The sequence below is a fragment of the Staurois parvus genome, unplaced genomic scaffold, assembly GCF_062004578.1.
Source record: "Staurois parvus isolate SC_StPar_1 unplaced genomic scaffold, SC_StPar_1.0 ptg000417l, whole genome shotgun sequence".
Lineage (NCBI taxonomy): Eukaryota > Metazoa > Chordata > Amphibia > Anura > Ranidae > Staurois > Staurois parvus.
In genome coordinates this window covers 1912995-1932975 of record NW_028318213.1, presented here as the reverse complement: position 1 = coordinate 1932975, position 19981 = coordinate 1912995, and positions in this window count along the sequence as shown.

The following is a 19981-nucleotide window of genomic DNA, read 5'->3' as shown; positions in this document are numbered from 1 at the left end:
ACCAAAAGATTTTTTATTTCCCTAAGTTTCATATGTTGCCATTCCTGTCTGTCTTTTTGTACACACCATTGTTTTCCTATATTTCTCATTCATCATATTTTACAATGACAACCCAGCAATACAAATGTTGTAGCAAAAAGATTAAATAAAAAGAATGTTTTAATGTTCCCTGAATTTAGATGATTTTATCTTTATTTCCCTTTCCTGTTATTACCCTACAAGAAGGATTAAATGATTGCCTTTTGTTGAGCGATCCATAGATTGATGGAATATCCACATTGTTTTGCAATATGTTATTTTTACAATCTACCCAACCTCATGCATTACATTCACATGTTCTTTCTTCATCTTCCCTTGAAATAAAATGAAACCGTTCCATCCGAGGTTGTCTGAGAGATTGTAGATTAGTAGTTGAGTGTTAGACAGGAATGGTGAAAACTTTTGATGGTGAATTGTTGTTTGTCTTTTTGTACATGAAACTTCCGGCTTGATGTCACGGTGGACCATCCCTCTGCTGTGCATGTATTCCAACGCACTCGCTATCTGAGGAACGCATCACTTTACAACATCTTCATTTAAACCAACCTATAAAAAAAACTGGACAAAATTAGTCACTAGACACCGACATGGAAAAATGTAATCAAATAAAAGCCAATCTTGTCCATCATACAGGCTAATAGAATATTAGCTCACTACACTCAAAGGATGATTAAAGGAAACCTGTTCATATACAAATGAGAGCCACTGTTAGTGCAAGATCCTTAAATACTTTAACCTCCCTAGCGGTATGATTCCTTCCAATTTTTTTTTGTGCTGAAAGCGGTACCATTTTTTTGCATGGAAATAGTTTTTTATTGTAGGCTGTAATTTTTAGGAAAATTTCCCCACAAATCATTATCACTCAATTCTGTAAGTGGTTCTGATTTTGCTATCGCTGTTCTTTAGCCGGTCTAAAACCGCTTTTGACGTAAAGGGACGCTTTTTGGACGCCATGGACTTTTCTAAGTTTCCAGGCAGAACGGACAAAATGCAGGCAGGGCACAGGACAAAGCACTAGGGACAATATGTATGTGAAATGGGATGAAACAGCAATGTTTTACTATTTAAAATTGGGAAAAAAAATGACTTTTTTTAATTTCCCGGCGCCCGTACGTCACGGGGACCGGAACACAGAAGCCGGATGCCGGCATCGGCCGGAGGAGATGGCCGGGGACCCTGCAGGGGACACATCGTGGGAACGAAGGACAAGGTAAGTGCTGCAGGGACCCCCTATGCAGCGCCGCAAGGTAAGCCTGAGTGTAAAACCGCCAGGGAGGTTAAATAAACTAAAGTCTTTTCTTAACTTAACGATAATTATTCTTTTCAAACTTGCATTTGGCTTTATTGGAGTACAGAGTTCCAACTGTTGTCACCTCCTGGAAAAGTGCATTTTATCTGCTTCTATGAAAGGCAACTTCAGAGGTCCTGATGTTCGGATGGCCGCTGAGGCTGACAGACATCCCATATTCAACTAGTCCATTAGCAGAATATTGTCCAGCTTGATGACACGGATCATCCCATTGCTGTGCATGTATTCCAACGCACTCGCTATCTGAGGAACACATCACTTCACAGCAACTTCATTTAAAGCAGCATATAAAAAAACAGGACACAATCAGTCACAAGATGCCAACATGGCAAAATATGGACAGGAACATGGAAAAATGTAGTAAAATCAATCATACCATCATGAGACATAGAATATTTGAGGAACACATCACTTTACTGGATCTTTATTTAAACCAACCTATAAAGAAAATGGGACGATTAGTCACTAGACACCATATGTACTGTATAACAGTACTTGTAAGGTTTTCTGAAACCAATTCTGCTTTCCATGGCAGATGAAGATATATTAGAATGTCCATGGCTCAGCACCTTTCACAGGCAGAGGGCCAAAAGGTCCCAGCACATTTTCCTGGCTTCAAGAGAACTTCCTCCACTTTTCTGGTGCTAATGTCAAGTCCTTTGACTTGCCACCAAGCAAAGTCCCTATACATTGGGTCACAGCCCTCTGCTCCTTTCCAAGGGAATGACCTAGTCATAGCTGTGTAAATGACACCAAAGGCCCATACATCAGTGCTTGGGTGTAGATGCCTGAAACAAGAACAGTTGCTACATTATTCTAGAGCTGTGTACGGTATGAACCAGGACATAGATGGTGCTTCCGTTCCTTGGAGCCTCGCCAGTCCAAAATCTGCGTCTTTGATCATATTACATTCAAAGTCCATTAGCAGAATAATGTCCAGCTCGACACGGATCATCCCTTTGCTGTGCATGTATTCCAATGTACTCGCTATCGGAGGAATGCATCGCTTCACAGTATCTTCATTTAACCACTAGCCTACCGGGCACTTGTACCCCCTTCCTGCCCAGGACAATTTCCAGCTTTCAGCACTGTCGCACTTTGACAATTGTGCAGTCATGCAACACTGTACCATATGAAATTTTTATCATTTTTGTGACAGCTTTCTTTTGTTGGTATTTAATCACCTCCTGGGTTTATTTTCTTAAACCAAAAACCACTGAGTTTTGAAGAAACATTTCTTAGTTTTTGTTTTAAAATTTATAAAGTGATTTTTCGCCTTCACTGATGTGTGCTAATGAGGCTGCAGTGATTGGCACTGATAAGGAGGCACTGTTTGGCAGCACTGATAGGTGGCATTGGATGACACTGAAAGGCAGCTCAGATGGGCATTAATATGCACTGATTTGTGGCACTAATGGGCACTGGCACGTGGCACTGCTGGGGCTACACTGATCATCAGTGCCCTGATGATCAGTGTATATGTTCCCTCCCCGGAAAGCCGATTACCGGCTTTCCTCTCCTCTCAAGGTGGCAGCTCAAGAGGAGAGAAATGCCAATAACCGGCATTTCCATGTTTACATGTGATCAGCTGTGATTGGACACAGCTGATCACACGACCAAACCAACATCTTCGGCTCTTTCCGTGATTGGTGATCACAGCACATCGCTGCGCATACACGGCGAGAATGGGAGGACATCATATGACGTCCTTTCAGAACGAGAGAACCACCTTGTGCCCATCATTGGACTATATGGTGGGTGGGAGGTGGTTAAAGAGCCTATAAAGGACAATTGGTCAATATGCCAACATGGCAAAGTATGGCTAGGAACAGGAAAATGTAATCCAATAAATCCATCGTACCATCCTGAGACATAGAATATTTGATCAATGCACTCAAAAGGATTAAAGGAAACCTGTTTGTATACAATTGTGAGCCGCCATTGATGGTGCAAGATCCTCAAATACTTTAAGGACACTAAGAACAGATTAATTCTTGATTCTTTTCATACAATTTACATTTCTCTTTATTAGAGTGCAGAGTTCCAGCTGTTGCCACCTCCTGGACAAACATCTGCTTATATGAAAGGCAACTTCATGAGTCCTGATTATGTTGGGTGGTTGCTGAGGCTGATGGACATCCCATATTCAACCTGGAAGTTGTGCATTGGAACCTTTTCCTTCACAGCCACTAACTGACCTGTCAGAGGATAATTAGCAACATAAACCTGATGCAGAATCTTACTAAAAGCCCATTGAAGTGTGTTTAACGCTTGATTAAATCAACAGCAGTGACCCAATAAGATCCATAATCATCACCCCAAAACTGGAAGCGGGGGGGGGGGGGGGGGGGTGCTATAAGAACTTACAAGAATGCTGCTTAAAGGAAGGCAAATGCTTCCTGTACACAATGCTGAGGCTAATGAACAGATGGTTTGAATCTTGGCCAGTTCAGCAGGGAACGGCCAAGATTTAAACCATGTATGCTCAGGCTGAATGTACCCAAGTTGATCAATCATTCAACTTGGGTACAACCAACCTGTCAAATTTTACATTTGATTATTGCTGGTGGTTATAGCTTCTAGAAGTAATAACTGTTCTTCTGGGGACAGCACCCCCTGACCTCCACTGGGAGAGCTCAATGGCTCCACGGGAAGGAAATCAAATGATTGTTACAGGGAGAAAACTGCCAGCTTTATATTTAAAAACTAAGGGTAAACAATTTGTGTACACATGGCTTCAAAGTCATCCTGTTTGTCTACAGGTAAGAAATTCTATTGAATCTTGGATGTCAGATTCTGCATAATATGAACAAACATGCCTCTTCTACCAGAGAACTACCTGCTGGCAATTTAGAATTTTTTTTTTTTTAAAGCTTTGTTCTGCTCGTTCCATGGATTGGTTGTGATGGCTCTGATATGATTTAGAAGCACAACTAATACTAAGTGTTGTCTTTACACCAATTAATCTGCAAAGTTTTACCTGAACCCTGGTGTTTGGCCAGGAGAACCTTTCCATATAAACCCATCCCAAGTTCTTGGATGGGGTCAGTGTTCTGAAACCTCCATCAGCTTGTCAGAGGTTTGAGAGATGAGTTGAAGGACATGCTTTGCGGTGGTTTTAGTTAGAGATGAGCGAATTATTCAAAAATTCGATTCGGCTAATTCGCCGAATTCGCGGAATAAATTTGATTCGATGCGAATATATTCGCTGTGAATTTAACTTATAAAAAGGGTGTTTCTAGGCTTCAGAGAGCATTTATATTAGTGTAGAACACTGTACCTTTTAATTTAAATGCCCTTGGAGTCTGCTGGGGAAGAGAAATAATACTGTCAGTCAGTATGACATGCAGATGAGTGCCGTCGATCTTAGAATCACCGCACACTTCACTCATTTGGGCAGTCACGGGGCCAAAACCAGAGTGTGGAGCCACAGTGTGGCGGTGGAGGCAGCAGCAATGGGAGGCCATACAGCACCCTATGACAAAATGGAACCCACCAGCAGTGTGAGGAGACCTGAAAGTGGCACATGGCAGAGTGTGGCGATGGAGACAGCAGCAATGGGAGGCCGTACAGGGACCCATGACACACTCTGGACCTGGCAGCAGCATGAGGAGGCGGTACAGGGGCCCATGACAGATTACGGGCCTGGCAGCAGCATGAGGAGGCGGTACAGGGGCCCATGGCAGAGTGGCGGAGCAGAAGCAGCTTCAATTGAAGGCCATACACAGGCCTAGGTTTAAAAGTCCCTCACAGTTAATTCCAATAACGAACTCTACTCCTCCGTGCAATCTACTTACGAGACCCTGGGCAGGTCTGGGTCCAATTTGTGGTAGAGACTGGTTTTGTTCAGCCATGCTTGAGCGAGTAATAACAGGTCTGTGCTGCCCTTTGGTGTCTGGCTTAATGCGCACAACACTGAACGTCCCAGCGTTTGTCAACGATTTGCCGTTAAGTGATGCAAACCCGCTGAACCACGTTCATGAGGAGCCGGTACAGGGGGCCATGAATCAGTATGGACCTGGCAGCAGCGTGAGCAGACGACAGAGGCGCAGGGTGGCGGTGTAGGCAGCATTATTCTGAAGCCATACACAGGCCTAGGTTAAAAAGCGGAAGCCGTCAGCAGCGTGAGCAGACGACAGAGGCACATGGCACAGGGTGGCGGTGGAGGCAGCAGCAATGGAAGGCCATACAGCACCCTATCACAAAATGGAACCCACCAGCAGTGTGAGGAGACCTGAAAGTGGAACATGGCAGAGTGTGGCGATGGAGACAGCAGCAATGGGAGGCCGTACAGGGACCCATGACACACTCTGGACCTGGCAGCAGCAAGAGGAGGCGGTACAGGGGCCCATGGCAGAGTGGCGAAGCGTAAGCAGCTTAAATTGAAGGCCATACAGAGGCCTATGTTAAAAATAATAACATGTTTGGGGCATGATTCATGGCGGATTTAGTCAGTTGTGTCAGGAACTGGTGGTTTGAAATCCAGACTAATCCACGCCTGATTCATTTTCACAAACGTGAGTCTCTCCACACTTTGGGTGGACAGTCGTGTCCTCCGGAGTTACAATACCTCCTGCCGCACTAAACACGCGCTCCGATGCCACGCTACTGGCCGGGCATGACAGCCTTTCAAGGGCAAATTCAGCTAGTTGCCCAGTAGTCAAGGGGATTGTCTACCTCGGTTGGCAGGGTGCTGTCCAAGTAGGCCCGAGCCTGTTTGAGGTCCTGCTCCAGGTCCACCTGATGCTGCTGCTGCGGCTGGTTAGTAGTTTCCTCACTGCGCTGGTGAAGAAAGCTACTCATCGACTGCAGACTGAGGCAGCCGCTGCTGGTGGAGCTGCCACTGCTCCTACCACCCCACCCCTCCCCTGCTGCCATGGCAGCGGAACGCGAGCGCACAGGGCCCACAGTGTCTGAGGATGGACGTTGGCGCAGAAAGGCAGAGACCAACTGACTACATAGGTGGTTTTTATAGTACGTTATTTTGGCCTCCCTCTCAGCAGGTGTGAACAAGGCCACCATTTTTGAACGGTAGCGAGGGTCCAACAAGGTGGACAGCCAAAAGTCATCCCTCTGTCTGATGGTTATTATTCGGCTGTCGCTACGCAAGCAAGCGAGCATGCTATGGGCCATTTGTGCCAAGGAATGCGAGGGACTCCCTGCCTTCATCTCCACAGCATACTGCCACGGTGCGTCTGGGTCCTCTGTCTCCTCCTCCTCCTCTACCAGATGCTCCTGCTCCTCCACTCCTGTCCGCTGAGTGGAAAAACCACCCATTTCACTCAATAATTCCTGAGCACCAATGTCCTCCTCTACCTCCTCCTCTTCTTCCTGTCCTGCCCCCACAGGGGTCATGTGGCGTTGAGATCTGTGCGCCACGTCTACCGCACCCTGACCAGCCATTGTTAACAGAATTTGTTCCAGGACGTGCAACAGAGGAATGACGTTGTTCATCCCATAGTCCTGCCGACTCACGAATAGCGTTGCCTCCTCAAAGGGCCTGAGCAAGCGGCAGGTGTCACGCATGAGCTGCCAATGGCTGACATCGAAGTTACACAGGGGAGTACCTTTATCCGCTTGTAACATCAGGAAATCGGTGATGGCCTTTCGCTGTTCGTAAAGGCGGTCTACCATGTGTAGGGTTGAATTCCACCTTGTTGCAACGTCGCAGATCAGGCGATGCTGTGGAATTCCGTTCTGCCGCTGCAGCTCAAGGAGGGTGTGCTTTGCGGTGTAGGAATGGCTGAAATGCATGCAAAGTTTACGTGACATTTTAAGGATGTCTTGCAGTGGGATGGTGGATTTTAGGAACCGCTTGACAACCAGATTGAACACGCGAGCCATGCATGGCACAACCTTCCTTGACGCAGAGCAGACACCATGTTCTTTCCGTTGTCGGTCAACATGGTTCCGATTTTCAGTTTGCGCGGAGACAGCTATCTGTCGATTTCTCTGTTCATTACACTGAGAAGTTCCTCCCCTGTGTGACTACGTTCGCCAAGGCATACCAGGTGCAGCACAGCGTGACACCGTTGCGCCCTGCACATGTGATATGCCGGTCGGGTAATGGGACTTGGCACGGGGGTGGCGGCAGAGGACACGGCGGAAGAAGAGGTGGTAGAGGCGGACATCTTTGCTGGACCAAGGACGTGCAAACGTGGAGGCAAAAGCGGCGTGACCTGTCCAAGTTGCTGGTGCGGCTGTGCCGGCACCACGTTCACCCAGTGGGCCGTAAATGACATGTACTGTCCCTGACCGTAGTTACAGCTCCACACGTCGGCGCTGCCGAGCACTTTGGCAGATACCGACATGCTCAAAGACTGGCCCACCATCTCTTCTACATGTGAATGCAGGGCTGGCACTGCCTTTTTTGGCGAAGAAATGCCGGCTTGGCACTCTCCACCGCGGCTCGGCACAAGCCATTTCTCGGAAAGGTGCTGAGTCCACCACTTGGAAAGGGAGGGACTGCAGCACCAGCAACTTGGACAGGAGGACGTTCAGCTTCTGAACCGTCGGGTGCGTGCTCGCAAACTGTTGTCTCTTGGAAACGGATTCCAAGAAAAACTGCTGACGGAATCCGTGAAGAGGAGTAGCAGGAGAAGGAGCATCTGAATGAGCGGAAGATGCCAACGAGCGACAACTCCCCTCAGCAGAGGTGTTGGAGCCTTGACTGGCTGATAGAGAGCGATTGACGTCGGGTGACGGAGCAAGTAATGGAGCGGGTGATGGAGCGGGGGCTGGGGCAGGCAGAACCGCCGTATCTTTATCACGGTTTTCCCAGGCCACCGAATGGCGCCGCTGCATATGCTGACGCAACGCTGTAGTCCCAACATGGGCCCCCTGGCCACGCTTGACTTTCTGGCCACATAGTCGACATACGGCTACGTTTACTTCCTCGGGCGGCTTGACGAAAAATTGCCACACCGCCGAGTAGGAAACTTTGCCCCCGCTACTCCTCACTGGCTGACTGCTACTTCCTCCGTGCACACCGGCACCACTACTGGCCGTGGTGGTAGGCTGCAGTGGAGCTGGTGCTCTACTCCGTGGCCGTTTGCCTCCACTGACACTGCTGCCTCCTGGGCAACCCACCGACTGTTTTGCTCGCTGGCAAGCTGGCACCCTCTTCTCCTGATGATGCAGAAGCAATAGCCTGATGACGACGAGGCTGCCAAGTGCGATCAGCCTCATCATCATCAATTGGGGTCTCCGCGTCACTACTAGCCCCCTCGGCTGCTTGTGGGTCAGGAGACAGACCTGTCTCTAGACCGGCTACCGAGCCACTCTCCTCGCCAGTACTTCTTCGCCTGGCTGCTGAAGAGGCGGATGTCTCCCCCCGTTCCTGACCGCCCTCTGTTAGCTCTTCCTCACTGTACAGTGGGGCTGAGCCCACAGCATGCGATACTTCACTTGGTGAGGGAACAGCAAAGGACAGGGGCAGGTAGAGGACACGTGATTTCAGTGGGCTTGCTCCCGGGCCATGCCAACTAACGGTTGTGTCTGACGTACCCACCGACCGTTGGCTGTAGGTGTCAGAGGTGACCTGGGAAGAGGAAGACGACCGAGCCAACCAATCGATGACGGCAGGGTTGTCGGTGGAGACACGACCGCTGGATGACACCGGGAGCACTGGCCTCTGGCTGCGACTAGTGCTGCCTCAACCCCTTCCTCTGCTGCCACGTCTGCTCGCTCCTGAAACATTGCCTCTGCGTGTTGTCTGACATACTCTTTAATTCAATAGTGGTTGTGAAGCAGAAAGTAACGATTCTGTGTCCCTAACTCTGTTCCTAATACAGACAGGTCTGTCTCTCTTTAATGACCGGAGGCTAATGGAGAATTGTAAGATGGCCGCGATTTATAGCTCCACCATTACACAGTGCTGGCTGCTGATTGGCTAATGCGATCACATGTCATGAATGAATGCATTATGGGTCAGCGCGCCTTGTCTGCGCGCCTTCCCAGAGATCCCCGCTCCGTCGCCACACATGTCGCCGCCATTTTTGGAAAAATTCGATTCGTGCATCCGAAGTTTGCTAATTTTCAGATTCGGCGCGAATCGAATTTTTCCTAATCTTCGAAACGAATTCCACTTCGTCATGTTCGATTCGCTCATCTCTAGTTTTAGTCACCACCTGGATGTGAGAAGCTGTTCTGGAATCGCAACAAAAGGGAAATACAGTTCCTCTTGACATTGTTACAAACCGCATTAAACATCCCTCTGGATATTGCCCACCATCTAGGGTCAGGTTTATGTAGGAATATTTGTCCCAGTTGGGGAGCTAACATGTTGTAGGTGTTATATCTCCTTAACTGGGAGACCTATATAACAAATTAAGAGCGGACATAGATGACAAACCAATAAATGAGTTTTGGCTGGAGCTGAGCTTTAAGTTTCCCAACCACCCTACAGCAGATATACAGCTACAGGGCGGCACGGGTACACAAGATTGTCAGTTGCCCTACCTGCACTGCCATTTGTAGCCTCAGCTGTCAATCACCAGGTCCCAGCCAGTAATTACTCTCCAGCACTCGGTGATCGCCGAGTAATATCGACTGGGGGGGGGGGGGGAGAACTGTATGAAGGTGAAGTGCACACACAGCAGATAATGTGCTGCACACAGTTAACCCTATGATCACCTTAGATGTAAACCCCTTCCTGCCCAGTGCCATAGTACCGTCGGTGCATTTTTTTTTTTTTTTTTTTTTTTTTTTTTTTTTAAATCCCTGATCACTGTATTGATGCCACTGGGGATGTCAATAACAATTAGTTCTCCCAAGTGTAAGTGCCCATCACACAGTCCTGCTATCAGTTGTTGATCCTTTACTCAGCTTGTAAAAGATTATACACAACAAGAATTTGCATTTACATATAAGGCATAGGAGATGCTAAATACAATTTTTTTTTTTTATTAATATTGAACTGCTCACTCAGCACTGCACTCATACATATATATTCATTGGAGAGATGGAAAGGAACTTTCCTTGAAATGGAGAAATGTCTATCTTGTCATATTTATTTATTTTTTTTTATTTCCACAATCTAATTTACTTTAAATGTTCACTTCGATGTCACAAAACTTTGTGCCTCTAATGACCCAGACCACATTGGGGGGCCAAATTACTGTTTAACTGAAAAGATTAATCAACCCCCCAAAATCCTTCCCCCTACTCTAATGGAAAGTGTTTTTGGGGTGCCATAGTAAAGGTAAGGAGGTGGCCTCACCAGTGTGCCCCATACTTCATGTACCTTATTGAGCAAGGCATAGGGAATCATAGAGCAAATGTGGAGGAAATGCAGGAAATAACCAGCTACTCTGCATTAGGTTGGACAGCATAACATGTTTGATAATTCCCTTGTATATCGCTAGATTGCCAGATTACCATTTTCAGAAAAGCATATTGGAAGAACCAATCAAAGCTGGTCAATTTAATATGAATGTGGAAATGTTTTTTGCTTTTATTTATTTTCTGATAAGCTAAAAAAAAAATTGCGAGTTGCCAGATTTTAATTATGTGTGGGGTGTTTGTGTGTTTTTTTTTTTTTTTTTTTTTTTAAATGCGTTTTCTATTTGTATGAAATAGAAAACCTCCCTGCTACTTACAGCTTTTAATACATTTTTAACATCCTTTTTAAAAAGTGGAACTTTATAAAATGTCTAAAGTGAACAGATAAAATACTAGTTACACTTGGCAGTAACTGTTTCTGGGAAATCTTGCATGATGGCACACATGAGATGACGAGCTCCTCCTGACAGGATCATATTACATTCAAAGTCCATTAGCAGAATATTGTCCAGCTTGGTGTCACGGTGGACCATCCCGTTGCTGTGCATATATTCCAACGCACTCACTATGTGAGGAACGCATCGCTTTACAGTACAGTCTTTCAAACAAACTAAAAAAATCACAACAATTAGTCACTAGACACCAACATGGGAACATGTAATCAAATACGCCTGTCTTATCCATCATATAGAGTAGACATATTAGTCACCATTGATGGTGCAAGATCTAGAACTATTGTCCATAACATTGCTTCACACATTGTGTGTGGTGGTTTTTTTTTTTTTTTTTTTCATACAAACTTACATTTGGCTTTATTAGGGAGTAAAGTGTTTCAGTTGGTGCCACCTCCTGGACAAATTTGTGGTTTGAAGATCCAACTGAAGTTAAAGGGGCACTCCACATAGGTGCTGGTTCCAGGTGTGAGCCTTGTCAGTTTACAGCAGATTTGAGACAAGAACGCACTGGTGATCAGAGCTGATACAGATAACAGCCAGGTAGGCACTCTAACCAGATGCCAGAACAGAGCAAGGAACAGAAGAATGGTCACCGGGATAGCCAACGTCAGCTGCAAGTTGGCAGTGAGGTACAGAATCATAAGGCAGAGATGTGGTCAGGAATGGATCCAGGGTCAAACTGGTGACAAGGCAGAATCCAAGTTCAGGACAGGCAAGCCGGATCATCAAGGGAACAAGCTGGGAATAGCTGGAAGACCAGTCAGCACTTAAGCATGAGCAGAAGCATCCTTAAATAGCCTGCCTGGTGCCAACATGCACTGATTGTGCCCCTGTGGGTAGTCCTGTTCTCTCCAGGTCACCATTCTGTAGTGATTTCTGCACCCATGCACATTTCTGTGAGCCAAACATCTGATATGCATTCTCTGATCCCATCCTAAAACCCTAAACCAAACCACCTACTATTAAGAAAAGGAACCCCCCCCCAATTAGAGTCCTAAAAATTGTTGGGTCTCATTAAATCAGTGAATACAAGGGCTTATACTCCATTCTTCCTAGCCACAGATGCTGCAAAAACATTGATACAAAAATACACAGCACACAATATAGCACTGAATACAACTTATAGCACCGCACTGACAGCACACTACCCTAAACTGTCTTTCCTTTTTACAAATGTCAGCTGTCCTTCACTCACGCTAAATTCACCAACACACTGCTGTGAAGTCGGCCTTTTATGGTGTGTGGGCTGATACTTTACTGTGACCCAACATTGGCCAATATCTTGCACCTGACTAGAGGTCAAGTGTGACCTTGGCTAATGACAGCTCAAGCAATACATTGGAGGACATTTGGTGGGGACATTCCAGCCAAATATCCTCAGTTCAGAGTTTCTGTAAACCACCAAAACAATGTTTAGTTATTCTTGGTCTGGAAGTTGGGGTCTACCCTACCTAACATATCATCATGAATTGTAGATGGTCATTTTTTAGCAGAGGTTCCCTGAGATCAGAGATATTTCAAGGGTTCCTCTGTATTGAAAAGATTGAGGCTGACACTTTTTGCCTACACTGATTTTTGCCTATACTGATTTATCTTTTTTGTTTCTGAAACATAATTGTCTTAAATGTTCATGATGGTTTCATCTGTAGTTCAAGAAAATACTGTACATAAGAAATAATGTGAGCAAAAAAATCTGTTCTAAGATTTACATGAGGTCAGGTAGAAGACATGCGGCAGCACTTGCTGTAGCTTTGGAATGGGCAACATTTGCTCTGTATGCTATATGTATAACAATACTTGTAAGGTTTTAGAAAGCATTTGTGCTTTCCATGGCAGGTGTATGTATATGTGGCACTCTCAGCTTGGGAGTGAGGTAGTGAGTTTACCTCAGGAGAGGCTGGGAGGCTTTACAGTTCAGGGCTTCTGGGGCCCTCCCACCCCTCCAGAAACCCAGAGAACTTTCTGAAAGAGGGGTGGAGGGGAGAAAGACCAAATCTGCATGTTTGAGGGAACTTTGTCACCATGCTAAGCCCATCTGGGGATTGGCCAAGGACAGTCTTTAAATGTGACACTATGCAGCAGGGAAGTCAGGTGGAAGATGGACAGAAGGCTGGAGTGTGGAGCCTTGGAGGAGGCCCCAGGGAGGGGAGCCTACATACAGTATGCTGGAAATGAGTATCTCCACTGCCAAAGGTCTCTTGGGAAGGACATCCTGTGCAGCAGCAAATGAGCCAGCCTAGTGAGGCCTAAAAGTGGCTACTAACCCACCATGCTGACTAGACAGTGAGCACCTCTGCACCCCCTGCAACAGATGGAGGGAGAGGGTGGTCAGGTGCAATACCCAGCTAGTTCTCATCCAGGACTACTTCATTGGTCTTTAAATTCCTTGCCCAGGTATACCCTCAGTGCAGCTGGGTGAAAAGGAAGGATTCATCTGGGGTCTGAGGAGGTACAGCAAGGGGACTATAGTGCTCCTAAGACAGTGCTATGCCATTTCTCTGGACCCCCATCTTTGTACACTGTACAGATTGCAAAGTGTCCAAGTTTTCAGCTCCTTGGGCATCCCATATACCCCCTAGACCCCATCAAAGTTGTTAACTCTTAAGAAAAGCTAAACCCCAGCTCTAGTACTGTTTTACAGACTTGGTGTGGATATGTGGAAAATGCATGTTGCCTGGCCATGCAGAGCTTAGGGCAATCCAAACAAATCCAGCAGCCCTCAAGAGGGTAATGCTACAAATGTGATGTTTACTTGGATTAAGCTACATTTACCTGACCCCCAATGTTTGGATAGGAGAACCTTTCCATATGAACCTGTCCCAAGTTCTTGGATGGGGTCAAAGTATAACCATCTCCATCTTCAGGTTTTGAGGTCTGGGAGAGGGGTTTACTTGCCTTGTGCTGTATTTGGTCACTTTCTGGATGTTAGAAGCCATTCTGAAATCATGGCAAAGAATATTAGTTTCTCTTGACATTGTAATTATGGTACACATTAAACATCCCTTTGAATATCTCTCAGCATCTAGGGGCAGGTTTTTAGAAGTATACTTATCCAAGTTATTAACATCTGACAAAGGTCACAAACCAGAAATGGGCTTAGTTGGAGCCGGTCTGTATACTACAGCACTTGTAGAGTTTCTGGTCAAAATGATCAACATTCTAGCCAGAAATAGAGGTGCTAATGTGTTATGGTCATTGTGAAAAAATATATGGCAGGAGATTAAATAATGCTTTCATATAAATTAAAAATAGAAAGGAATGGTGGAATTTGGAACCCAAGCTACTGTTAAATGATTGGATTGTACTGTCACATCCAAGTGTTGGATCATGGAGATGGCACAGTTTGATTTTACTTCTATAGATATGTGAAGACAGAATATCTCCATTAGAGATGAGTGAATCGAACCAGGCGAACCGGAATTCGAGTCGAATTTCAGGAAATATTCGATTCGCGTCGAATCCGAAATTTTGCCTACTTCGGGTGCGCGAATCGAATATTTCCCGATCAGCCGGCAAGTGTCCCTGCAGTGAGCTCCGCTATTTCTGACAGTTCTCTGACAGAAGGAACACATGTTTAGCGGTTGAAACATTGTATCTATTAGTTTCCATTTAGGATACAGATGTTTCAACCGCTGTACATGTGAAGAAGCTGTCAGAGAACTGTCAGAAATAGAGGAACTCTGCACATACACTTTTTGCTGGCTTGGAATTAATCTTATTTTCATCCTACTTCTTCTTCTTCTTCTTCATCCTCATCCTCAGAAGAAGAAGAGGATGAGGATGAAGAAGAAGAAGAAGTAGGATGAAAATAAGAATAATTCCAAGCCGGCAAAAAGTGTATCTGCAGAATGTCATTTATGGAAAAAAATAGATACAATGTTTCAACCGCTGTATGGAGTGAATGTCCCATAACTGTCAGAAATAGACTATTTATGACAGTTCTGGGACACTCACTCCATACAGCGGTTGAAACATTGTATCTATTTGTTTCCATTTGTTTTCATCTCCAAGGGCATTTAAATTAAAGGTACATTGTTCTGCACTAATTTAAAGGCTCTCTGAAGCCTAGAAACCCTTTTAATAAGTTAAATTCGTAGCGCATTAATTCGCATTGAATCGAATTTCATACTGGAATTTGCCGAATCAAATTTTTGAGAAATTCGCTCATCTCTAATCTCCATGTATAAAGTTGTGTTTTTTTTTTTTTTTTTCTTCTAAAAATGGAAGTGTAGGAAGATAATGTGGATGGTAAACAAATGGCAAGAAATCAAACACCCTAAATATAAGGAACATTAAATGGTTTTGTCCATTTAACTAGCTTATCTCTTCCAAAAAGAGTAGACTACTAGATTTAAAGGAAAACTGTTCTTTAAATGTGTTTAGGTACCCTCAGAAAATGAAGGTGTCCTGGTCTATCCTGCAGAGTTTGGTTTGTATTTCTTACCTCCTTGCTGCAGTGGTTCTGCTAAATCTGATTTAATTCACATGTGCTGCTGGCTTCTCTGTTTATCTATGGGTGTCACCTGCTCTACTGTGGATTTATGCCCTTTTGTCTTCTATTAATTCCTGGATCACTCCCATTCGTTTGTTCAGTGCAGTGTGTTGCACTGCAGTTCTGATCAGTTCTGATTGCCTGGGTGGCTGACTTCCCATGCAAGGATCCAGGCTTTGTCCATGGTCTGTGCTTTTCTGCCTGTCCTGACCTCAGCTTGTCTATTGGATTTCCTGTGTCCTGCTGTTGTACTCTGCTCACGTGAGTGGTCTCTGCATCCTCGGCTGGGTGTACCTGGGGGCTGCGACCTGGTTCCAGCTTGCTGCAAGTCCATCCCCACCATCAGGGGCCCTGGTGAAGAAGCAGGCTGGGGCTTAGGCTCTGCATCCTGGGGAACCTTGAGTTGGCCATTGACAAGAGCTCACTACCACAGATGTTTGACAGCATGTACAGATGGCTTCAGTCAGTCTTCACTAATCTTTGTAAACTTCCCAACTGGTCAGTTCTTGAAATAATTGCAATATGACAGTTAATCCACCCACATGCTTGTATGCATGCCTGACCATATCTGGGTATGCTTCTGAGATGGTGTCTTGGGGTGTTCCTCCCAGATCTGGACCAGGGCATCACTGAGCTCTTGGCCAGTCTGAGGTGCAACCTGGCAGCTTTAGTTGGACCTAAACATATCCCAGAAATGTTCTATTGGATTTAGGACAGGTGAGTGTGTGGGCCATTCAATGGTATCAATTCCTTCATCCTCCAGGAACTGCCTGCATACTCCCACCACATGAGGCCAGGCATTGTCATGCACCAGGAGGGACCCACTGCACCAGTTTAGGGTCTGACCATTGGTCCAAGGATATCATCCCAATACCGAATGGCAGTCGGTGCCACGGTCTCACCTGTAGAGGTCTGCATCCCATGGATATGGCTCCCCAGACCATCAATGACCCACCACCAAAACGGTCATAATGGATGTTACAGGCAGCATAACCTTCTCCATGGCTTCTCCAGACCCTTTCATGTCTCACAATTTCTCCCATGGTATGTAAACTTTTAAGCACAACGTTCGAGTACCTGACCAGATCAATATATCATGAGTTTAATTGACTTGATGCTAGACTCTAAAAAAAAAAAAAAAAAAAAAAAAAAAAAACTTCCACTTTTTTTGAGCAATCAGTGTATATTCATATATGAGGGTAAGATCTAAAATTATAAAAAAAAAAATGGGGGAGATTTACTAAAACTGGTGCATACCATTTCTGGTGCAGCTGTGCATAACCAATCAGCTTCTTTCTTCAACTTGTTCACTGAAGCTTTGATAAAACCTGGAAGCTGATTGGTCTCTATGCAGAGCTGCTCCATATTGTGTACTCCAGCTTTTAGTAAACCCCCAAATATTATAATCCATACCTACAGTAAAACTCCTCATATCCTACTTTTTTTTTTTTTTACTTTACAAATGTCAAATATGTATATCCAAAGCTTGGTGATTGCCAAAGGTCTGACATGGAGGGGATGAAAGGGGAAGACCTGGATCTCTGCAGCATAGCTGTCCTGTCACAATATCCTAGAATGTATATACAATTACCATCCCATTATATCTCACTTTTCCATCAAACATTCTATTTTCAATACTTGTTGTCTATAGGAGCCCAGAAACACTGTTGGAGTGACCACCATGCTCCATTATAGAAAACCAAGAAATCAGAAGGAAGATATGTTCTTCAGTGTTTCTCGTCATCGGGGACATCCATTTAATCCTACCAACTCCCCTTTTTCCCATACAGTGACCAAACCTATAATTCAGGAAAGCTGATCCAAAGGTTATTATTGAATTGGCTGTACCAAATTAAAACTTGAAATGGAAGGTTGATCCAGAAGCTGGTGCAGCATGATCAGATCAGCATTTTGGAATTCATTATTATTGGACTGTTGAGGATCCTTTTTATAACTTGTTAAATTTAGAGCCAGTAATGGACGTCAGATACTGAGATACAGAGATCTGGTCTGTACAGATCATTAGGTGCTTAAAGGGTCTTTTCAGAATACACTACCAAAAGCTCCAAATGTTAAAGGAGACGACGTATAAACCATTGTGTCCTAGTCTCAGACCATAAGGTGATCTGAAATCTCCATTAACAGATGTATTTCTTGTAATTAGAAATATTTTTTGTTTGAATGTGGCTGTGTAATGTCTTGCCTTATCTGTTCAATCCATTTCCAACTATCCCCAGAACATGGTTTGGCTGTAAAGGTGCCAAGCAGGGTAATCTATTCATTACGGGTAATACTGTTGAATGGCATGACAATAGGCTGAGGGCAATCTGGTGCCAGGATAGTTTATCCAAACAATAGGAACCAACTCCAGATATCTGCTTAAAGGAATCCATTGTTCAGATAAGCACTAAAGCTGGCCATAGACGGGCCATTTATAGGCTGAATTGTCGGCCGATAAACAGTCAGTTGTTGCCACCAATGCTTATGAAAAACGGATGTTTTATTCATGGATTTTCCAGCATGATCGATAAGAAAAACGAGAAGATGTATGAAAAACTGCCAATGGCATTGGCCCACTAACAGCGTGAATATCAGCAGATTTTTATTTTTGTTTAATACTTTATTTTTTACATAAGTATATAAAAGATACATTAGTTGGAGTATCTCACCTGTACTGGATGCAGAGCTTAATGTACCACATGACAACACAGTTCCAATCGTACAATAAATACATTCACTCAGCAGTGTGATGTGCGCAGCAAATTCCCTGGACCATGTAGTGGTTTATGTAATTTATTCTAAATACGTAGGGCGGTGTCCTCTCCCTTAAACAAAATATCGCAGTGCCTCCAGCCGTTAAAATACGGCAAATATTTAATGAACCAATAATTTGGACACCTTAATAATTTGATCACCACTTATTATACCTTGAGTCCTTTTTAGCCAGTATGATTTCGTACCATATACACAAATTGTCTTATTTATACATTTTGTACATAAATTTATCAAAATTAATACAAACTCAAAATACTGGTGATAAATATATTTTGATTTTATGTACAAGTAATACAACAGGCTAATTTCTATGATCCAACAATAGATATAGATAATAGTAAAGAGAAGAAAAAAATCAAATTTATGTGTAAGTTGTAACCTTCTAGTGCTTCAGAAATTATTTCTCACATTCCGTGGCCATAGAAATGTTAAAGTATTCTCTGTTAAATTGCACTATAACAAAACTACAATCAGTTACTATGTGATATCTAATTTCCATATCAAAAGCAATATCAATATCAAACAGTTTTTAGCGATAATTTATATATAGATCCTAATATTTCTAAACACACAATACAAATGCTATCAGTCTTTGGAAAAATCAAATACAATATCCTAGCAATCTCACCACTCCTAGAACCTTGATTTTGAGGCCTCCCCCAGTGGAATGCAGTTGGGCCTTCAAATGGTCCTCAAGACAAAATGTCAGCTGGACTCCTTCAGCAAAATGGCCGCAGGTAGCAAGTGAGAGTGCAGTCTGGATTGTAGTGTTTAGAGTGTAGTTATTATGAGCAAAATAGATCAGAAGTATCATAGAAGTGTAGAAGTTCAGAGGTTCAGAATTTTAGCAGAAGTTTCAAAAGATTTAGATCTTTAAGTTTCTCAGATGGTTCAGATTTCAGCTTCAGATTTTTTTTTTTTCCCCAAGATCTCACTCTTTCAAGATTTTTCTCTATTTCAGCTTGATTTTTTTTTTTTTTTTTGTGAGGTGCATGGCTTTTTATATCCTCCAACCCTTTGTTTTAAAAGACCCTCCCAACAGGCTTGTTGGGCCGGTCGAGGTGTGTACATAGGATCTCTCACCTGTCCACTGGGTGCAGCTAGGGATCACAAAACCATTTGTTGTAATGACTCATCCTTTGATTGAAATAACATGTGTTTAGGTATCAAATATATATGTATCCTATTCAAGTATAGTTGTTGTTACTCTTGAATGAGAACCACAAAGATGTACGTACATTTGGTTCCTCATTTCCCTGATATTTAACTGTTTTGAAACATTTGATTTCTTTTGGAAATGTATAATTGACACCAATTCACAAATCATCTTCTTCATCATTTCACACTTAATTGAGTGGTATGCAATACCTAACCTTCTCAAATCTTTACCTAGATAAAAATTGTTAGTAATATGCCTTTGATAATGTCTCTGTGGGTAGATATCAAGTTCTTAGCTTTAGAATACCTAAGCTTCACCTTTTTGCTTAAGGAATGATGTTCCCATGAATAGGAAAGACCCTCTGTTTACCTGTTGATTGTGTGGGAGCTAGTGTAAACAGCCAGTTATATTTTTACCTCAGTGGATAATAGTGTATTGTCACATTTCAAGAAGTCTCCTCTGGGAATCCA